This window comes from Drosophila hydei, unplaced genomic scaffold (assembly GCF_003285905.1).
Source record: "Drosophila hydei strain 15085-1641.00,03,60 unplaced genomic scaffold, DhydRS2 tig00000333-arrow-arrow-pilon, whole genome shotgun sequence".
Lineage (NCBI taxonomy): Eukaryota > Metazoa > Arthropoda > Insecta > Diptera > Drosophilidae > Drosophila > Drosophila hydei.
In genome coordinates, this window is record NW_022045711.1 from 292,499 (window position 1) to 309,644 (window position 17,146).

Genomic DNA, 17,146 nt, shown 5'->3' on the forward strand with positions numbered 1-17,146 from the left:
TATATATATTTATATAAATATATATATATATATGTTTTGCACAAGATGTTTATTCCGAAATATGTTTTCTTACCAATTTGAAATGTTCAAGCTGTAAATTTGCTCAAGTGCTCGAAACTCAGTGCAACGAAATCGTTTAAGAACTTCAAGAATGACCTACAATATTTGAGGCGTTGTTGTATTTGAAACCTTAAAAAGGCTGTTGAAGTTAAGATGTTAAGCGAGATAAATCTGTTTGGTAAATTTATAGTCTGACACTTGAATGAAATGAAATACTCGACAATTGCTCAAACTTGAACCAATGTTGATAAACATGTATATTTATTTTTAATCAATTTGATTTTATCTTTACTTTCCTATAATTTTCATTAGCAGATTCTGTAGCCACAATGCTTTGCCAAAACTTGAATCGCTCTCAGAATCGTGCCCAGAGTTCAGCAAGACTCAAACAAGAAATAAAGAAAAGAAAACAAAATGAAATGTAACGAAAACACGAAAGTATGTCATATATATATAGAGCAATGTAAACATCTGAATAATGTTGATTGTAATTGATAATGTAATATTTAATGTATCTTTATTATTATCATATATATGTATGTATTAATTATTAATTAGTTGAGCAATTGCGGGCTCCAAATGCAATATGTACATTTATTTAATTGATTGTTAACCAAATTTGTTTTCCTTTTGTACTTATTCGTTATTTATGTTTAAAGCTCAGTTCTATAAGTATTCAATCGTATATATATATATATACTTATATATCTTTTTTTTTATTGTATATTATTTGTTTTTAATTTTATTGAACTACACTTTGTATATATTTATTTGAACTACACTTTGTATATATTTATTTTAAACATGCAAACAAACCGATTTAAAGTTGTTCTTTTTCTTTTTCTTTGAACTTACAACAATGCAGCGAATACAATAAACACTTGCAATTACACTGTGCAACAAAGTTTCATACCACATCAAATAGCAAAACCTTAAAATCAAAAATTTCATTTGAAAACAAATCGAGCGTTTTATCTTTCTGTTTTCTGTTAAAAATAAAATCCTGTTGCATAGTGTTAATTGTTTATTAAAATGTAATAAGCAGGAGATAATTAAAAAGAAAAAAATATATTTAAAAAAAAAACGAAAAAAAAACACCAAAAAGACCAGCGAAATGAAAGCAAGAAACAAGAGCAATGGAAAGGCAATATAACAAATTTTTAATAATAAAAATTAAACGAAATTGTTGCTACGCTTTCGTTTTTACTGGGTGAATGCAATCGGCGAATCTCGGAAATACTTCAGAAATGTTACAATCAGTATTCGAGTTTATGTTCTGCGAGCTAACATGATGAACGACTTAACATTTGAAATTTGTAATAGTAGAAATTTGGGTAGCATTCATTAGCCTGTCTACGCTGTTCATTTTGACAAGAACCATAGAACGGTTCAGGCATTAATGATTGACTGTTTTACCCTTGGCCTTTATTCACCACAGATTTAATTTTTACATTAGCCTATTTATTGTATTGAGCTGGCAACGTTTGATTGGCGCCATCTGTTGTTATAGTGGTTAAGCTGCCTTGCCATTACTAGTGGCGCCATCTAAGAGTCAGCTTCAGGCTATGCTATGCAAAAAAGTTGTTTTTCTGTTTTTTTTTTTTTAAATTGTGTGTAAAAGGCAATCAATTGACTAAGCTAGTTAAACTATGATATATGTATATGTATATGAATACACAAAGATAATTATGAACATACACAACTTTAACGATATTTAACGATCTTTAAAATCAGAAGAAAGTAGAGTGAAGATAGCCGCTGCAGCTTACAGACAATGGAATTAGCATATTTCTATAATCTTCATTGGATCACACATTTAAGCAAGCATCACAGCTTTATCCGTAAACTATATCAAGCCAATATAGTGAAACATTAAGAAAAGACAGTCTATACGAAAGATCCATATAAGCATGTAATTAATTGCCTTTGGGCAGCGAACTTCAATATTATCATAAGTTTTACAATAATGTGTAACGGTCTTATAAGGCAAGCGAGATAAAAGACAAGTGGAGGTAGGGGTGGGGTACGGAGTGGGTAGGGGGTGGGGGGCGCCTTTGCATGCCGCGGCTTTTGTTGCTTTCTTGTGGCTTTTCTATCTCTTGATTCCAACAGCGAGAGACGCACAACAACAACAACAACAACAACAACAACAACAACAACAACGACAACGGCAAGCTGTTAAGGCAAATGCAACTGCAACCGCCTTGTGATTAATTACATTTTCTTTTTAGCCAGTTTTCTCTTTAGCCTTTTCAATTTTTTCGGCTGCTTCGTCGACGTCGACGTCGTCGTTGCGATTTGAAATTAAATTTTGATTAATTGCAGCCGCCGGTCGGCACCTTTTTGGTCGCTTTGGCCGTCGTTGTCAGTCGGCGCTACGTGAAAAGTGTTTTCGTCTGTCTCGCCCTCTCCCTCGTCCTCGTCCTCGTCCTCGCCCTCGCCCGCTCTCTCCCTTCCTCCCTCTGCCGCTCTCATCTTGTTGAAATTCGCTGCACTTGCCGCCTTCCCGCTGGCTTCGAGAGCGTCAGTCAACCTTCTTGAAACGAAACAATTTTCAGGTGTGAAAAATTTTGAAATGCGCTTTCAATTTGCGCTGCTTGCGCCTGCGTCTGCGTCGGTATCGACAGCGACAGCGACTGCAGCTGCGACTGCGGCCCCATTAACGCAGCAACCAAATAAAGTCATTACCAAGTGCCAGGCCACAGCTAAGGGCAGCTAGTAGAGAAGTCAGTGGGAGAGGAGGGGAAGGGAGGGAACGGAACGGGGGTAGGCGGGGTTCCTGGGCGGCATTGCCTTCTAATGCGCCCCAGCAATTTGCTACGTAGGCCGGCCACACCTACCTGCTGCCAAACATGCAACACGAACGAACAGACCTCGCCTCCCTCCCCCACTTGGCAGCTTGTGCCTAGCCTAGGTCTCGTTTGTAGCTGTTGCAGCTTATTCGTGTCTGTCTTGTGGCTAGCAGGGGATCAGATAACTCAATTATTCGCGGCGTAAACAAATGCTGCCTTTCAGGGTTTTTAGCCAACATCTCGACTCCACTCGACTCGACTCGACTCTCAACTCTCGAACTGGAGCCAGCGTCCAACTGCAACTGCGTGCCAGTGCCAGTGCCAGTGCCAGGTCCAGATCCAGGTCCAGACTCAGTCGGCCCATTGGGGCAGCTTCTTCCTTGCGCCTCAGTTCAAAAGAGATGGGTTATTATCCCAGGCATAAATGGATTGTAAACGTGATTTTTATAGTCATTTAGCATAATAATGCATTTTATGGCTTTGCCAGTCCGACCAGCTAGCCTCTCAGTCTCAGTTTGAGTCTCAGTCTCTGTCTCAGTCTCAGCTCACTCAGTCAGTCTCCATCTTCACATCTTCACATCTCTGCTGCATCTTCATCTCCGTTCGCCTCTCTTACAGTCCCCAACAGTAAATTAAGCATTGCTACGTTTGGCTCTTTTGGCTCTTCGGCTCTTTGGCTCTTTGACTGCGGCTGCTTAGTGCAAAGATTTGTTTTCGCTTAACTTAACAATAGACAGAGACAGCACAATAACAGAGCATTCGAGTGCGACAGCTAGATAGAGCGATAGAGCGGGAAAGAGACAGCGACAGATACAGCCACTCCAATGTTAGTTCATGCGTGCAACTGTATGGGATAAGAATTTAAATCATTTGTCCATTAGGTAGCATATTATATATATATATATATATATATACTCGAGAAATATATAAAAATATAAATATTTTGATTTAAAATCTTCAATTTAACAAATTTTGTAACCAAAGCAAATACAGTTTTAGCTAGTTAACAAGAATCTATATTCCATTCATTTGGTAACTGAAGAACATCATTCGATTATAATCAATTAATATTTGGCATATTTAAAGCCAAAACAGTCTGGTTTTTAGCTAGAAAGTTTGAGCTTTGCAGTGGCATAAAAATTTATAGCTAGAATCAATGACATATTTAAGGCTAAAAAGGGCACAGCTTTTAGCTAGAGATCCAAACTAATAGACTTTATAACTAGCTTAAAATGTTTTTTTTTCTATTACAAGTAATCCTTATTCCTAGCTAAAATACTAATGTAGCTAAAAATTGAGCAGTTAAAGAAGCTAGATTTTCAATAGCAACGAGACAACATTTCAAGCTGATAGCTAGACTTCAAGCTAAACAGTCTCGCCTGGCCAGAATTGATGTAAGAGCGCAACTATCGCGATCTAGAGCGAACGCAATCGATGTCGGCGCATAAACTAAAATCTTGATGAGCGAAGAAGTCGCTTGACTGACTTCTTAGCCAATTTGCGCGTTTGCGGCCCGTTCACGTTTGTTATTCACGCTTTTCAATTGAGAACGCGCCGCACAGATGTTCGAAGGCCTCTTTCGGGCAAGCAACCAACCAGACAGCGTCGAGTGTTGCGCTGTGCCGCTCGAGAAACTTCATCCTGGGATCCTCGTTTTATTGTTTGTCTTCTTTATTACAAGTTAAAGCGTAATTACTCAACAAATATGCGGCAATTTGCGAGCCTGCAAGCGAAGCAGCGTGAGCTTGGCCCAGAGAGGCTACTCCTGCTCCTCCTCCTTCTTTTGCTGCATCTTCTCCTTCTCCTGCCAGTTGGCCATTTTCGTGCTGGAGAAATCAATCGGCCAAATGCCTGGCCGCGAAATTGTATTTATTTATTTATATCGCTTTTGTTTTTCCCTTTTTACTTGCGCCTCGTTTCTGCCCCTCTTGATCTTAGCCGACACAGTTGCTGCTGCTGCTGCTGCCGCTGCTGCTGGTTTGCTCTTATCTGACCGCATTGAGAATGAAGTAATCCAATTTGTGCGCAGGTTGTCATTTTGGCGCGCCAAGGTGCTCATTACTGTCCGACGCAGTTGTACCTTGAGCTGGACACGCTCATTGGCCAGTGTTGGTAAATGGCCTACACATTAAGTGTTGCTTAACTAGCTACGCATTCGAAATGACTTAACCTGTTTGCCGACATGCTTAACTGAGCCTAATTATTTACTGGCAACCGCTCAGCATGTAGATCCATGTGAGCTGATTGCGTGTTACTCTAGTGTTGGTAAATTCAATTGGGTTTAACCATTTCTGAATAGTATTGTAGCTAAATGACATATTATTACGCAAATGTGTCTCTTCGCCTATGTTTCTCGCCTCTTTCAAATCAGTGTTGGTAAATGACATATGTTTGTCAACATGTTTAACTGAGCCGTGTTGGTAAACGCCATTTGTTTTTAGTGCTGGATAGCTAGTTTTAAATAGAAGTTGATGGCAAAAGCATTAAGCACTTCTGTTTATATCGTCTTTATAAAAGCAGTGTTGGTAAATGACACGCATTCAGTGTTGCTTAGCCAGTTATAATGCTGCAGTGAATTTATCAGCATGATTAGCTATTTCTACTTATCTAGCTAGCGTGGACTTTATTGGTTTCTTATTTCTGTGTCACACCAGTGTTGGTAAATATATAAATAATAATTATTTTAAGTGCTGGCAAATGAGCTTTCTATAATAGTAGATTTAGTTAAGTGATTTATGTCTCAGCAAGTCTGGCTTATTTCGAACAGCTTATAAAAGCAGTGTTGGTAAATTTTAAAAGCGTTGCTATGTTGTAGGCAACACTTATTGTTTATTTATTACAATTAATTTGCTTCTTTATTCGTTAAGTATTTGTTGGTGTTGGAAGAGATGGAGACACTTCTGTGTTCAGTGTTGGAAAATTGGTATTTGTTATTAGTGTTGGCTAACTCGGTATGAGTTATGAGATAGAGAAATTAGTTTCGGGTGTTGGCTAATTGTTGGAAAATCAAAGTTGCTTTTATGCATATCTAGGATTTGTTATAATGTCAAATCGTCAGGAACTATTTGTTAATACTTCATACTGATTACTGATTTGCCTTTTAAATTGTTTTAATTTGATTTAGATTTGAAAATTGTGAATTTGATGTTGCCCAACTAGTTAGACATAAATCTCAATTGAGTTCGCTGATAAAAACCTGTTTGGCTACCCTCGCGCTTGCATACCCTGTTGCCGCCCGCTGGCAGCGGGGTGTTAAACGCTGCGCTCGCTTGGGCAACGTTTCTTGGCCATTGTTTTCGCACAGCACTCAAAATATTATCAAAATACTTATCAAACAATAAAGCAAACTTACCAGGCGAAGGGCAGGGGGGTGTTTGGCATAGGCTGGAATTAGGGTTAGCTTTTGGTCTTTGCGCCTCGATGCTATGTAGATTTACTTGATTTATTATATATATATATAAATACATGAGCGTATATATTTTCGGTGCGGCTTATCGCTGCGATCAAAATGCAAACCGCACGCGACCTTCATAAAAATGTTGCCCTCTTTCGAACAAAAGTAATTTTGAAATTATTTCCAGCAGCTTTGGGGTTGCCAATGAAATTTTTGATTTCGACGTCCGATTTCGACTTGTTCCAGGGTGTCGTTTGACACGAGACACAAGACACAAGACACGAGACACGAGTAACTGGACGAGGCGAAAGGACAATCGACAATCGACAAGCGACAAGCGACGACGAATGTTTATCAAAACAAGCAAATCGCATAAAAATTGAGCCATTGTCAAGGGGTCCAGGGTGCTGGGCCCTGAGGGGCGTTGCGTGGGGTTGTTTGCCCTTTCCGGCTATGGCCCAAGTCAGCCCAAACAAAAGAGGCGTCGAGATCTGATCCTAAGCCTCGATTAGTTATTATTATAGTCGCATTTAGGCCATTATAAATTTCGAGTGCCATTCATTTGTTTTATTTGGCTGTCAAGTCGGCTATCTATCTATATCTCCTAACTGCTGGATCTTCTCGCACTAAATACGTATCTTCTCTAATGCATTTAATTTCTCTGCTTTAATTTATATATTTCATATACAGATATCAATTCGGATTTCGGCTTGGCTTTTGCTACGATTTACATTTAGTATAAATATAATTATGGGCCCTCCAGATGTTAATCTAAACGCTTCAAGTCTTAACTAATTCCCCACTTGAATGCTTTATGTAAGATATCTTAGCCCTTGCTTTCAAATACTCTTTTTATCTTCACTTTCAGTTTCAATTTTATTTCCTCTTTAGAATTTCTTAAATTTCTTTTTGCAGAATCTTCCGCAATCTTCTTGAGCAGCTTGATATATTTCTTTCTCTCTCTGCCCATTTTTGTCTCTTTTTCTCTTTTCTTGCTCTCTATTGTTCAAGGATTGTCTCTCACCCTTTCCTCTCTCTCCACTATTTTTTTCTGCATTTCTCTCATTTTCACCCTCTCATCGCATCATCCTTGAGATAGAGAGAGATTTCTTCTTGCACTCGTTAATTTTCTCTTTGTCTCTTGCCCTCTATTTGTCTTCTTCCTCCTTTCTCTCTTCCTCTCTCTATTTCTCTGTTTTATTGTCGTCCCACTCTCTTTCTTTTCCTTTTTCTCTTTGTCTCTTTCTGTTCTCTTTCACTCTCTCTGTGTTTCCGTCTTTCTTTTTCCTTCTTCTGCTTATCGTTCACTCATTATCGTTCACTCATTGTTCCTTTTATTTTTACTCTTTCTTTCGCCTACACCCAGTCTCTTTCTCTTTCTCTCATGATTATCTCTCTCTTTTTCTTTATGTGCCTCTTCTCTTTCCTTTCTCTTTCTCTCTCTCTCTCTATTTGTGTTTCTTTCTTTCTTTCTATTTCCTTCTTCTCGCTCTTTCCCTGTTCCCTTCTCTTTTTCTCTCTATCGCCATTTCTCTATCTCTTTTTCTCTCTCCTTCTCTCTTTTTATCCTCCTCACTCTCCCTCGCTCTCTTCCCAAATATGCCCACACCATCGTCTATCCCAAACGTTTAGTCCCCTTCCTAACTGCACATTTTCTCAATTTCTTTCAATGCTTTCTCCCTCCCCGTGCTGGAAGCTCTCTTCTTTTCACGTTAGCCAACCTCATCTTCCCATGCTGCGGTAAGCGCAACAACATCAACAGTAACAATGACAACAACAACTATTAGCTGGCCACTTTGGGCAGACAACTGGCGATAATCCGAGGAAGCCACCAGCAGTCGAGCCAGCAGCCGAGCAGCCCAGCAGCCGAGCCGCCTCGAGAGACGCAAATCCTTGTCGATTGCTCACTTTAATGCGCGACACCCCGCAAAGCTGGCTTCCACTTGGTGTTTGGCATTTGGAATGGCATTCCCCTGTTCACTATTTACGTCATGTTGTACATGTTAAGCCGACAAATCGGTTGCGATTGATTAAAGTGTGTCCTGGCTCTGGCCAGGCGTCGTTCTGCCTTGCTTTGTGTCCGGGTCGATTGCAATCTTGACTTCATTATCGGCTTTTCGAAATTTTTCGAAAATTTGAAATCTGGCCAACGTTCGAACGGGTCGGTAAGTTAAGCCGCTGGCGACGTCCACCTTAGCCAGCCGGTGAGTCCCAAAAAGGACATTCGCCGTGAAATTTGTCATATCCTTATCTAAGCATCTGGCGGTGGTTGTTTGCGCTTGTTGCTGCGCCTGCCAAAACATATTTCACTGGGCCACGGAGGCCAAAGGAGGCGTGAAATCTGCCGTCGCACGTTGCCGTGTCGAAGCAGCAAAGCCTCGACGTGCGCCCTCTCCCGGATGTGCCAGGTTGTACACCATGGCCAGGTCCCAGCTTCCAGTTCCCAGTGGAGCACTAGTCGCAATGGCTGCGACTGCGGCTGCCCATGAAATCGCTGCATGCGTTCAGGATTAGGCAAATTTCAAGCCGTGTGTGCCAGGAGAAGCTCTGGCATGGGCTTAGAAGGGTCCGAAGTAGACTGTATCTCGCAGAGTATACAATTGAGCTATACTTTGTGTAGCAATTGTAGAGTTGGGACGGGAATGTAGCCTTCTTTGGCATATTTGCTTAGTGCTAAATGAAGGCGAAGAGAGCTGGATGGACAGAGCTAGATGTAGGATTGTGGGTCGCCAAATATAGGGTACTAGATGTGTTCTGTTAGATATAGATAGCTGAAGTAGGGTGTTTCATAGGGAAGTAGACTGCTGAGAGGATGACTTCAGATATTGGGTGCTGGATGTGCACTGATAGCTGGACGTTGATCTCTTTAGGGTGCGAGGCGTAAGCTGATAGATCAGGGGGACTCACAGCTAGGCATGCAACATGTCGGAGCCAGATGTAGGCCTACGAAGCAAGTCCTAAGTAAGTTGGGGAGCAATGACGGCTGCAGTCAAAGGGCTCTATGGGGAGAGAGCATCTGTGCAAAGCAGATGCTGCTGCTGTTGCTGTTCCTGTTACATGCAGTGTGTGAGGTACAAGTTGAATATCGATAGCCATCGATACTTGTTAGTTAGTTAGTGGAAGGCTAAAGAGCTGGGAGAAGCCTTAAGAATATGCGCCATTTGTGTAGGAGGCTAAGTCTGAGCTATATAGCTGGCATTTCAAGTAGGTTATGAGGCGTAGGCTGCCGTAGGCGTAGGGATGGCCAAAGGCACGAGCTGCAGAGATTGTGGAGCACCAATACATTAAGTTAAAGGTCGAAGGGTAAAGTGAAGATATTATGTAAGGGTAGAGCAAAGTCGTGGCGCGGCTATTGAGCTGCAAAGTAAAAGGAGTACAGATTACAGGGTATTAGCTTCGTATATTGTGTGTCTATAGAAGTAGAGGCTTAGTTAAAGGCGAACTATATTTTAGGTGTATCAATGCTGGCTCTAATCCCTGAGCTGTTGAACTGTGGGACTGTAGCTGGGGCTTATGCTGTCAAGTTGGGGCTGTGGATAGGAGAGGGGGGGGGGGGCTTGGCTTTGGGCCGCGTCGATTGCTGCACTTGCTCTGCGGCATCGAACACTTGCACTAATTACAATTGCAATTACGCGTCGTGCGAATTGCAAATCCGCGTCCGCGTCCGCGTTCGCGTTCGCTTGGGAGCCGAAATGCGTTCGCACTTCCCATCATTAGGCTGAGTGAGTGAATGACTGAACGATAGAGGGAATGGCAGCTGGAGGGGCTGCAGGGCGGGGGCAATGCATGCGTTGCATATTAATCAAATTAGCTCCAATTTTTTGTGGTTGGCTTCGCGCTTTGCTCGCCTTTGGCTTAGGCAACGCTTTTTGCCGAGGCGATCGCAGAAATCATTTTAATGACATCGGCAACGGCCAACAGCAAACAATTGAGTTGTCAACTGTTCGGGGCTGCCAGCGGGGCGTGGCTGCTGGCCAGCTGGGCAGCTGGGCAGCTGGGGCGTTGATGACATTAATAAACGCAGTTCGCATATGCAAAAGGCATCAAAAGGCGGGAGAAGGCAAAAGAGTGCAACTGCAACTGCAACTGCAACTGCCACTGCCACTGCAACAATGTTAATTACCAAAGCCAAAGCTAAAGCGACAAAATTGTAACAGTGGCAATGCCTTAGGCCCTCTTCGAATGGGCGTGGCAAGCCAGAGAAACTGGGCAGCTGCTGGAGCAGCATCCGCGCATCAGTTCTTGGTATGTGGAGCATCAGCTTCAGCAGCGGAAAAGGCCCAAGGCCGACCAGTTGAAGCGCATTAATTGCCATCTTCGCCCCAAAGACTTTGTGGAGCCAAAAGAAGAAGCTGCAGCTGAGAACGGAGCAATTGAGGGCAACACTTGCAGCACTCCACATCTAAGCCCAGCCGCCCAGCCGCCCAGCCGCCCTGCATTGAGCATGTGCTGTGTGCTGTGTAGCTTAGTGCTTATGAAAATGAATGAGGCCACAATTTGTGGCAGCCCCACAGCCATGCCCCCGCCCAGCTTGACAAAGCAGCCATAATGAAAGCCACTGATGACTTCTACGTGTCCATCAAACGCGGCTACATATTGGCTGGCTGGCTGCGTCCCCCATGCTGGGCGCCAAATAAATTTGTGCCACAAAATCGGGCCAGCCATTTGGCAAGCGCTGCGATTTGTGGGCGGCCCCAGAACAATACCCATCCAAAAGCCTTCGCACACTGCTTGATGAGTTGCCAGCGATGCTCTCCGCTGATAAGCTTTGAACATGCATTGCCTCCACACAGTTATAATAATAATAATAATAATAGTAATGGTTGGCATTATGCGCTGTAATTATATCATGGCCTCGCCAGTCGAACAGAACTTGCTTTAAGCAAATTCGAATAGATCAGCATGCTGAAGCCCTAAATGCTTGGCATGGAGATGTGAATATTCTTAGTTGAGTAAATCAAGATGCAATTCCGAAGACGCAATAGCTCTGCCCGGCCAGGCAGCCTCTAAGGATTGTAGAATACTCTGCATTGCACTGGATTCCTCATGTGCTTACTATAGATGCCAACAACTTCTTAACTCCTTAGACTTATAGCTCTACTCCTTGGCATCTTTTGTGTATGCAGCCTTGCAATGAGAAGACTTATCCCATCTTGACAAATTGTCAAACTCCAATGTATGTTATCGACTGTTAACAGACTCAGCAGTTCCGTTACTGTTAATGTTAACTAACAGTGCTGTCAGTGGGCTCACAGCTTCGGCTCGTGCTCTGTTATCCCATCTGAAGTTGAGCAAATCTCCGGCAAGTGCTCCTAAGCAATCAAATTAAAATCTTTTATAGCTAGTTCTTATAGCAAATAATTAAATATAAAAGGTAATTAATATTTTCTTGCAATTCAAAGCTAAGCAGCTAGAAGTCTCATGTCAATGATGTGCCCCAAAAGGTTGAGTCAAGTTGTCTGAGATGTTGGCATGACTAATCTAGCTGTCTAAATAGTTCAGTATTCAGGAGTTAAAGGTAAATCAATAAAGCTGCTTACAGCTGCTAAAGTATCAAAAACATTCAAAGCATTCAGTTAAAACGTGAGCAGCAATTGTGAGCTTTAAGCCCGATCGAAGACGAGGATAATCCGACTGACATCATCTTGAGCTGTCTCAATAGAACGATTGAAAGTGGGAAACAATTAATACTAGCCAATACTTTTAAGTCTTGCAAGCAAAGCCTTGCAAAAGAAAGACGTTCCAGCTGGGCCATAGCTGCATAGAAAACGGCTTAGAACTGTTACGATAGTTAAATAATAATACTATTCACTTGTAGTTTGTAAGTCTAAATTATAAATAACAATAAATGTGATTTGTCCGAGTATGCAAGTTGGCTTATTTAAAACATTCCAAACTCAAAGACGTCCTGCTCTATGCGCAGCTGCAATCAGAAGTGAGTCTTCAGTTGAAAATTCTTATCGCTCGAGCCTAGGCCTGCGTCCGTTTCTTCGAATGATATTGCAACTTTGTCTCTATTGCTGAAGACAGTTCGGTTAACTACTGCAGGAATTTCAGTCAAAATTGGAGGCCTCAGTGGCTTTACTGCTGGTGGAGTAGAGGGCAGGGATGTTGGTTAGGTAACCTGCGTGAACAAATTTCCGAAAGTCAAGTTAGTGCCGTTCCTCAATCGTGGACGTTAGTCGACTCACTTTCTTTATTACTCAACAGAATTACAGTTCACACTGAGAATTAGTCATAAAAGTCTAGGAATTGCTTGATAAATGTATTTAAGTCTTGCTTTGACTGTTCTTATAGATATGTGTATCATTAGATAGGCAGAGTGGTCAGTCCTTAAGTGGGTTACCTCAAGTGACCTTAGTCACACTCCGACAGACTCAAGCAGTTTAGCTTCTCTGATATCGTGATTCTAGATATCTGAGAGCACTCTATGAATACAGTTTATATATAGGTCTAACACGAGGTGAGGTAAGGCAAGGCATCTTGCTTTGATTGAACTTGAAACTTGAGCTTCTCTTAAACAAAGTCGTGAAAAGTTGTAAATTTCAATACAATTCGAGATATTTGCACAACCCTTAATGATATGTTACCGTTTAGCGGATGCGCAGGCATCAGATCTTTGGAAATAAACTGGCTTATGCGTGTCACGCCCCCCCAAACGGATGGGCAAAACACACGAAGCGAGAGCGAGAGCGAGAGCCAGCGCGAGGCAGAGCGAGAAGGCAAACTGGGAAAAAGGCCGCGCCATTTGCGGCTAATTTTGTAAATCATGATATCGTAATTAATTTTTGCAGCCCGCAACACAAAACTCAAAAGACAGCCGCATCGAAGTCGACGTCGATGGCGACGTCGCTGCGGACGTCGGCGTCAGCATCTTTAGCGAGAAATCCTCCAGCATGGCATACAGACAAAAACCAATTAATATTTGAGCAATGCTCCTGCGGCAACAATTAAAGTCAGCTCCAACAAAAGCAACAACAAAGCGAGCAACAACAATAACAAGAGAAGCAACAAAAGCAACGCAGAACAAGATTTTTATTGAGATCTCAAAGATGCAAAGTGATTTGAATTTGATTGTGCCGCGCGTGCGCTGTGCCCCAGCTCGCTCTGCTGTCGCGGGAGAGTGAGGGAGAAGGGAAGAGCGAGAGTGAGAGCGAGATGGATAGAAGCAGTGGGGCGCAAAAGGTGTGAAAACCCTGCTGCGTTTTAAATGCAAGCTAATAAGAATGGGAACGGCAAAGGCAAAGGCAAAGGCAAAGGCAAAGCCAAAGGGGAGAGGGAAAGGGAAGGAGCGAGTCTAAGGAACGATTGGACCGACACACAAACAAGTCCCAGATCTTGGGCCCGCGCTTCGTGATCGTTGCAAGCGGCCGACAACCGACAACCGACAGTCGAGTCGAGATGAGACGAGACGAGATCTGGACAGCCATGACCAATGTGTGCGGATCGTTGTCGATGCCAAAATGCATTTTATTCTTTGTAGCTGGTTCCGAAATTCTCAAATAACAAAAGCCAACTGAAAGTCGTGCTCGACCGACTGCTCAATACTCGCTTGAGCTAAAACAAAACAAAATTATATTTGCCCGCACCAGTGGAACATGTCACTTATAGAACTAGATATAGAGTAGGCCCATGTCCATGGGGCAATTTAAGACGTGGATGTAGTTGTGGTAAGTCTGTGCAGCAGGAAAAGGAAATGCTTTGTAATTTAAACTTATAAATTTATTTATATATATTCGATTTCAGCAAGTTCAAACATATCTCCATCAGTTCTGTTAAAGCTAGAGACTTTAAACTTGCCCTTGGTATCCTCAACTTATAAATCAATAAGACTTTCTGTCTGCACCTTTCATTGTTACAAGTCCAAAATCCCCAAGCCTGATCTCATCTGCAGATCGAACAGGATCATCTATATGTCAAGCTTCAAGCTTCTCATTGGCACACACAAATATACTCTGCTCAATTGGTACAGCCTGGTATACAATGCAGATATATACAAGAACTGATATATATATATATATATATGCTTTGTATATTCAAATGGGTCTGTGGAACGCATTAAATATGATTTTATTGACTCAATAAACGCTCAAGCTCAACTCAATTATAAATGTGAAATGCTAATCGCAAGTGGAAACTGCGTGAGTTCAGTCACATTTATATAATTTAATATAAATTCCATAAAGTAAATTTATTTTAATTTTATGTTGTTAATTTTTTTAATAATTTTAGCTTGGCTTAGAGCAAAAGCAAATAAGAAAATTAAAAAAATAAAATAAAAATAAAAACAAAAGTTAAAAACTTTCGAAATGTATGCTACAAATTTATAACATTTTCTTTATACATATATAATTTATGCATATAAAATATATAAGATTTATAAATATATAAAATATATTATTTTAAGGAAAATTAAAAGTTTATTTCAGTTTATTTTATTGTCAATTTGAATTTATATTAATTAATTAATAATTAAAACATTATAAATTAATAAAGGGTATATTGATTCTTCGGTTTGTTTGTCTCTATGAGAGTCACGCTTTTTATCGCTCTTCAAGCTAGATAGAACCTTGATAGTTGTATATATTCTATACTATATATATATACTAAATATATATAGTATACTAAATATATTATACCAATAATATTTGTATCTGTATCTACTCTGTTTGTAAGCATATCTACGGCAAAGCAAACGATTTTTTTTTGCAATCTGAAATTTTGGAAGTTGGAATTATTAAACTGATCAGTTGGAACACTATTCAGGTCTATTTCCGTTGGACCTATTAATGATTTGCTGCAACCAGTGAGGCGCGACAAATGGAAGCAGATGGAATTAGAATCAGGTATTTTGGGACTGTGAATAAGTACGATTCGATTGCAATATTCATGCTTGTTATATTGCTTATCTCTTGCTCTTCTGGTACCATATATATATATACATATATATATATATATAATTATACATATATATATATATATAATTATATATATATTGATATAATTAATGATGCTCCCAACTAGACATTCCGCTTGAATATCGAGAGGAATCAGTCAGGAATTGTAAGAGTTATAATACGTTTAAGGGACAATCACTTAGCTGTGTATCAGTTAAAATTGGTCAGCTAATGCTGCCAAAAACTTGTCATGGCAAATAAACCGCAAGAGGGCGGGCGGAATGGGCGGTGAAAGAGATGAAAAGGAAAGGCAGGGAAAGGCAAGGAAAACGTGCCGCCAACGAGCGGCTGGGGAACGAAATCAAATCAAGCGACAAATAAATGTAACAAATACGACAACAACACCCAGCAGCAAGAACGGCAAGCAGCAAGGAGCAAGCAGCAAGGACATTCGGGCAAGCTACCAAACAACGGAGTCACAGCCACAAAAGTCGACCTCAAAACGGCTGCCTAAAAACTCAATTACATAACAATCTGTTCACATTTTTTCACACACCATCAACTTTAAATGAGCTCACAGCTCTGGCCAGAGACAGTGAGAGAGAGAGAGGGAGAGGGAGAGGGAGAGAGAGAGAGAGCGAGGGCTGCTGGGCACGTCGCCAAGCTAAAAATGAGCAATGCCAAAACGGTGGGCGTTGGGTGTTGGGCTAAAGGCACTCGAAATCAAATTACGAGCATCGCAGCAACAAGGAAACAAGAGGGTAGCACGACGGTCTAGCCAGGACAACAACAACAACAACAACAGCAACAATCACGTCGAGGACACACAAATTACAATGTAATTTATTTGCCGCCAGCGTCGCGAGACGAAGAGTAGACACAAACCGAAACAAGCACTAAAAGCGAGAGAAAAAGAGAGCGAATGCGTGCGAGAGAGAGAGAGAGAGCGCGAGTTGGACAAAGGATGCCCGCAGGATAACGTTGGAGAAAATCAATCGCGACAGCTAACTAGAAGTCGAGAGAATGCGAATGAGAGAACGACAAAGCATTTGGCCAGCTTTATTTTTGGGGTCGCTGCCAGGGCCATCAAACTGGCCAATGAATGTCAATTGTTGTCGTTGTCCTTCTCATCGTCGTCGTCGTCGTTGTCGTTGAAACCAGAAGCCATCCGTGGCCATTGCTCAAGCTGTCTATTTGGCAAATCTTCGCTCACGCTGAGCTGGGCCTGTTGCCTCTCACTTCAGCTTGGTGACATTCGCTCTGCTGTTCTATCTATTATATATGCTCTTCTGCTGTGCTTTGTGATATATTCGTAAAGGCTGGCAATTACACGTTTACGAATGCAGCGCAAAGCAGACTCAACAAAAGGCAATGCATTGGAGACGTGTGATATCAAGTCTAAGGAGAGCTGAAAGACATATTTGATTTATATCAAAGAGAAACTGAAAAGTCGAGTAACCATTAAAATTATTATATATCACATACCAAAGGGTATTCTAGAGTCGCCTATCCCAGGTTCTGCTTTGTGTCGTGTGCGCGGCTCTGATTTTGGGTGTTGTTTCATGCCAAGTCTTTGCAGTTTTATGAGCCTAATGACGAATTTCCATTTACGCACCCTCGCTTCTGCTGCCGGCTGCTGGTGGGCGTCTGAACTATTTGGCTCGACATTCAGGGCCGTCAACGCCTTGGCCAAAGCAGCAACATAGCAACTTAGAAGATGGATGTACTTCAAGACTCAAGCTCAAGAACTGCGAGCTGTTTTCACTTATTTGAAGTTTATAGTAAACTTTCAGTTGAACTTTCGAAAAACTTATATGATTACGATATAAATTCGAGTCTCAAACAAATTATATGATTTAAGCTGAAGTGGAGCTTAAAGCTAAGTATTTTATAATCTATATCTTCAAAGCTTTCTAATTGTATTATTTATACTTACTACTTAAATTGTACTCCAGTTAGTAGCTTAGTTGTTGTATGCCAAAAGCTTTTTTATGTTGCATAGG